Source organism: Theropithecus gelada, chromosome 12 (assembly GCF_003255815.1).
Source record: "Theropithecus gelada isolate Dixy chromosome 12, Tgel_1.0, whole genome shotgun sequence".
Lineage (NCBI taxonomy): Eukaryota > Metazoa > Chordata > Mammalia > Primates > Cercopithecidae > Theropithecus > Theropithecus gelada.
Window position 1 is genome coordinate 34,416,149 of NC_037680.1, and position 6,379 is coordinate 34,422,527.

Below are 6,379 nucleotides of genomic sequence, written 5' to 3' on the forward strand. Positions count from 1 at the left end.
TGAGCGAATACTTTGCAAATATTAAAAGAATGTATTTTCTTGTCCCCCTCAAATCCTATTCTTTGCAATTTTCTACCTTTCCACCTTTTTCTGGAATGTATTTTCTTTTCCCTCTCAAATTATATTCTTTGCAGGTTAAGCCATGAAACCCCCTTGTCCTGCAAGAAAATAATGGGCTTGAAAACCAGGCTTGGATGACAGGAAGAATTTTCAAAATCCCTTTTAGAATTTCAGGAACTAACTTGGATGAATCAGATCATAGAATTTCTCCTGGGGTATAGAGATAATACTCTTTCTTTTTTTTTTTTTTTCATTCAATTGTCACTTTATTGCAAGATGGTAGAATTAATTGCAAATTTAAACTATAATCTGGTAATCTTTAGTCAGGCCGCAAGTTTTTATAAAGACAAACTGCTTATTCAGAAGTGATCATGGAACAACTCAAAGGCAGAGTAAGAAGGATGAGAAACATTTGACTGGCCGATAGAGATTTTGTTCTCTTACTATATGAAACAAACTTTTCATTTTTAGGAAGGGTAAACTATAACTTCAGTAGACATCAATACAGAAAGATTTCGTCAAATAGACTAGTTTCCATTTAGTCTGTCAACTGTTTCTAGCTGTCTCAATTGGGATAGATTCATTTACATAACCGGGGGTGCTTGAGCTTTCTTTGCCAGCAGCTTTAGGTCCGCAGTGCACTTGGCAACTGTCTCCTTTTCCTGCTCTGCGGAGATGCTTTGCACCACGTGCTTTTCCACCCAATTTATCATGTGCTCTTGTTCCTTTCGACGCGTCATGTTCTGCACAGCTATATGATAGTCCAGGCGATTCTTTACTTCCTTATATACTCTATATAGTCGTTCCCGGTAAGTAACCTCCAAAGCCATAGCAATGTTATTCCTTTGCACATCAAAAAGGTAATGGCGCTTCTGAGTCAGTGCCTGCTGCGACTTCTCCATATCAATTGCATTCTGGATTTGCTGGATGGAAGCCTGCTTCGCCTCTTCTAGTTGGGCAAGTTTTGGCTCATTGATTTTATCAGCAAATGCTGCAACAGAGGGACCATATTTTTTAATTCCATAGACCGTTATCCCTATTAATGACATGGCAGTGAAGGTCTCTGCGGTAATCACATATATTTCTCTGGATAAAGCATACAAGATAAGCCCAGTTCCGAGCACATAGGGTCCTGTTACGCCAGTTTTAGGATAAAGAAACTGGAAGAATTCCTCAGGGATCAGTCCATAACGAACTTTTCCTCCATATTCAGGAAGAGGTGGTACAGGGGCAAGGTGTGGCTGCCCTGTATGGAAGGTCCTTGTTGCCTGCAATATTCCTGGACCTAGGAAGGCTGCATTCTTCAGAGACGGGGCCGCTGTGGCGGCGGCGGAAAGTACCACCCGGGACAGCATGGTCAGCGAAGGTGCAGGTAGCAATCTTAGAGTCCCTGTCGAGATGATACTCTTTCTATCTAATACGGCTTAGTCACAAGGCTTAACTAGTGATGGTGAAAGGATGGTAAGATGCAGGCGAAGACAAGGAAAACCCCACCCTTTCTAGCCTGAAGCACTGTGGGAAAAAGGAGAGAGGCAGAGATGGAAAGACTAACTTCCTCTTATCTCCCAACACTACCTCAAGGCCAAACTTCAAGGGCAGTGGGCAGCTTTAGGAACATCCAGGTAATTTGGGGTACTGGAGTGGCATGAGCATTTTGCTCCAATCCATGCCTGGGACTCTAGGAGGCAGTCACTTCCCATGTTGCCCTCTGCACCTCTGGGACAACTTCATCAAGTTGTCCACCTGGAGGTGCCATGGGGTGAGATCAACTTCCTGATGTTTTAGTTTTTGAGTCAGCTTTTGGTGCTCCAGTGACGTGGATTCAATGTAGAGGAAACAGAATTTGGGGAGCTCTATTTCTCAGTAAGTGTGTTTCGATGCTGTGACAGACAAATGGGAGGCACATCCCTTTAGGAAGGGTTATTCACATCAGTAAAGTGCAGTGAGGCCACATGAGCCAGGGAAGGCCATCAGCCACCGCCCAAGCTACGAGAGGCTAGATCGCAAGTGGTACCAGCCGCCAATTGTAGCTATGAGTACCAGCGGGGCCAGCCATGAGCAGCTGTTCAAGGTCATGGCTGTGGAGACTAGAGGAGACAAAGAATATTAAATGGCATTTGGGCCTCTTTCCCCTCAAAGCCACAAGATCATATAAACTCTAATCTGCCCTACCCAGACATCACATTGACACAGAGAAGGAAAAGAAATAAGATTCTAAAAAACTGAGTAATACCTAAGAATGTCAAAATTATTGCTTCAAGCTAAGAACTAGACTAAAGCATTTTGCTTTGTTTTGTTCTTTTTGTTACCCAGTGGGTGGGGCTCATTAACAAGATTAAGGCTGTTCTAAATCAAATAAAGAAGTTATATTTTGTCTGCATAGTGGAATTGTAGTTTAAATAAACGTATAACCTCATCACCAGAGTGTATGTTTGCTCATAGTTTCCACTCCCTCATACCCTCACTTGAATATGATCCATCATGACATCTCCGCCAACTTCTCAATTGCTCTTTAAATCATAACCTACAACTTCATTTTTCACTCTTAAGCATCTGGCTTGCTCATTATTTATTATTTCAAGGAATCCCCTAGCCAGAGAATCTGCTTGCCCCAAGTTATTTTTCTGTCCCAGGTTGTATGGATTGAGATTTTAATTTTGGGTTAGGAAATAGGGAGACGGAGCTACACACAAAAGAATTTCCAAGAAAGCATCTAAAGGTAGATAAATTAATAGTCAATTCTTCATTAGTTTGCCTACGGTTAACGTCATGACCAAAGGAGAACTGGGAAGAGTGCCTTGTCAAGATATTAAAAATGTTCTGTCTTGACAACATGTTGCTTCCCTTTAAACCTCTCCACTTATGTAATTCTTATAAACCTCTCCACTTATGTAATTGTGATTGAGTTTTTCTACTACCAGAAATAAGCTTAGGGAGTTCTGTAAGTTTCATCTCTTTTCCTTATATAGGGAACCAGGGAATCAGTCCGTTCTTTCTTATGCAGAATTTTATTTTTATATTATAACTACCCAGATATTATAGTTAATAAGACATTGCCATTATAGAATAGAATGATTTTCCAAAGAATTTAAATATATTAAAAGAGATGAACTAAAACCACACCATGCTTGAAGATTCAGAAGATAGTTCAGAATTTCGCAGACTCTCTGGGTTATAATTATAGAAATCAGCCATCATTGTTCTTTCTGTGTGCATCTAAGAGAGTTTTTGGTTAATAGTCTAAGTCAGCCTATAATGTGTATCTCATGTTGCATTTGTTCTAAGTTTCATTCTATCCAAAAGCAAATTCAGAGTGTCCTGTGGTGCATTTCCTATCTCATAAACATCTTTGTCAGGAACTCCACATGTTCACACAGCGGGGGTATTGAGGTTCATTTAAGGGGAACCAATTGGAAAGCTGATTTTAGGTGATGTACACTTCAGCTTGAGCACAGTCTGGTGAGCTGATGGCAAAGCCACATGATGCCCCCAAGGGTGCTGGGAAAAAGAGGTGGCTACTGGTTTACTTGCACGTCTACCATCAGCTGAGTTTAAACCTGCCTTTTTCCCAGTTCATGTGTCAGTGGCAAGAGGAGCACACTGATATGAGGATTTTATAGCTGGCGTTCGGTTTAAACCTGGGCATTGTTGTCTACTCAGAAATATCACATGGGTTTACCCAAGGCCAAACCAAGAGACCAGTGGAAATGAGAAGGCACAGAAAGTCTTTTGTTTTCCAGCACCACTCCTTAGTGTCATATGTCAAAAAAATGCACTTCAACATCAGTAATTGTTAAAAAACAGATCATGATAGAGCCAAATTATAAAGGAATGTAGCTTCAGTTACAGTTGTAGATAGATAGCATATCATCCTTTACCCTCTTGCCACAGTGGCTCATTCATTCGTTAATTTTCTTTCAACAAGTACTTGGTGAACATATACTATATGCCAGGCTCTTTGTAAATTGCTGGATTACAAGTCTTCCCAACTGGTTTTTCTGAATTCTAGAAGGACCCTCTCTTACCTCAGACTTATTAGTATATTTGCTTGTTTGTAGAATTTTTGCTCCCAACACAGCTCAAAATCTGAGGACAGGAGTATGTACAGTGAGCAGTCTTGGGGAGAGAGTTCAGTGAGGGTTAATGAAGGCTGGGGGCATCTGAGATTACATAGCCAGACGTTCAACCAGAGAAGGATTAAGGGGTGAGGTTTCTGGGCATTTCCCCAAGCACCTAATCTATAAGGGGCACTAAACAGTACTAGACATAGAAAAGAAAGGACACGGGTTTTTGCAAGAACTCTCCTCACAGATTGCATTCTCTGTGGCTGGAAGGAACACTTCGACAAGAGACTTGGATTGGGGCAAGGGCAGATGAATGTTTTGATTTCCTGAGTGGAGTCCCCATGCTTAGTTGAAAGAACTGAGTTGCTGAGGAAAATAAAAGAAACTGAGGGTGGACATGGTGGCTGATACCTGTAATCCCAGCACTTTGGGAGGCCAAGGTGGGAGGATCACTTGAGCCCTGGAGTTTGAGACCAGCCTTAGCCAAATAGTGACACCCCATCTCTACCAAAATATAAAATTACCCAGGCATGGTGGCATGCACCTGTGGTCCCAGCTACTCGGGAGGCTAAGGTGGGAGGATTGAACGAGCCCAAGAAGTGGAGGCTGCAGTGAGCTGTGATTGCACCACTGCACTCCAGCCTGGATGACAGAATGAGACCATGTCTCAAACACCACCACCACAACCACAACAAAAGAAACTGAGGACTCCCTACATATCTTCCTTCTCAGCTTTTCCCCTTTGTAGTGCACAGTCTCTCTTCCAAGTTAAACAAGTGTTTAAAGAGTATTAAAAAATTGTCAATTAGCTATACAAGGTGCCTGATTCCATGTTTAACCATCTTCTTGCTTCTCTGGGATCTACAATTTGTGTGGCTTGAAAAGGAGGAAGGCAGAAAGCCACATGAGAGCTAGAGGGGTGTTTAGAGTTAGAGGAGAACTCCAGCCCAATTTCTACCCCTGCCCTTCTGCCTGCAAAGCAGAGCAGGCTTTTGAAAAATGTGATGTGAGTCAATGTGTCTAAGGCCATCTCTCCTTTCTCCACTATGGCATCTCCCTTGCTCCAGGCACCAAGTGCTGTGGGTGTGAGCCCTGACAATTTAGAGTTCGCCAGGGTGGTTCCAGACATTCTGCTTGCCCACCCTTCATCACAATTTAATTGTTACCTGTTTGGTCCCCTTATGGCCTTACTAGCTGATTCTTACTAAAGTACTGTGTTCTAAAATAATGGTTGACTTTGGATCCATGTCTGACTTCTCCAGATAGAGGCATAGAGTTCAAAAGCAAAACATGAGAGATGGGTAGTCTTTTTCAAAGGCATGCATCTGTCATGGTGGGCTCTGTGACAGATGGAGAGAGATTTAGGGGCATGTGCATCTGTCAGTGACACACTCAAAACCACAGCACCTGCGTGGCAAAAGAAGTTCCCATTCATGCCACAGGCCTCTTCCTTTAACCTCACTGGTTAAGTTCCAAGTGATTTTCAGGTGCAGTACAAACCAGAGGACATCAGGTTTTGTTAAATGTTCTTTCCCTGTTTTCCTTTTTAAACTTCTTCATCTGCTTACTGTAGCCTAGCATTTATTAGCAGGAGAGAATGGTTTTTCATTTTAGGGGTAATACATTAGTGAGCTTTTTCTCTACTGTGAACAACGGGTGCATGGAAATCATAGGCGGGGAGAACAGGCAGCAGCAATCAGACTAATACACTCTGCGGGGAGGAGGAGCACCAGGCACTTTAATTGACTCATGCATTAGGGATCTGAGACCATTTTAAAAGATCTCAGTCTGCAGTAGAACAGTCTGTCAGCTTTCATTTGGGACTTTAAAGTGAACTGGGGAATATTACCTAGGGAGAAGAATTTTGTAAATGTTTTACACTAGTTTCTTATGAGCATATATTAGAATTCAAATATATTTCTTTAATCCTGTTGACAATTTTTCACTTGGAAAAGACTTGAGCAAAATAGCTCTTATGTGATTTCACTTGAACCAACAGGCCCCATTACCATTTGAAATAAAAATCCCCTTGAATTTAAGCTTTTTTTCTTCAGTGTGGTGATTCATTTTTTATTTCTAATGGTTAATCTCCTTGATTCCTTCCATTTTATTACCTTTTGTTTTTTCTCAAAATATTAAGAGTCATAGGCAACAACAGAAAGTGGAGTGTTTTATGCTTAATTTCTGATACAGAAATTTGGCAGAGTGTTTGACTAAAGAGTTTTATGAGAAATAAACAGACATCTTTATGAACT

General features: G+C 41.5%; 1 pseudogene across 1 annotated transcript; it reads right to left on the bottom strand.

Moving 5' to 3' along the window:
- Window positions 1-296: 296 nt before the first annotated feature.
- Window positions 297-1,465, bottom strand: LOC112636049 (annotated as a pseudogene). The gene has a single exon (XR_003122122.1). The product of XR_003122122.1 is annotated as an ATP synthase F(0) complex subunit B1, mitochondrial pseudogene (transcript).
- Between the last annotated feature and the right edge of the window lie 4,914 nt (window positions 1,466-6,379).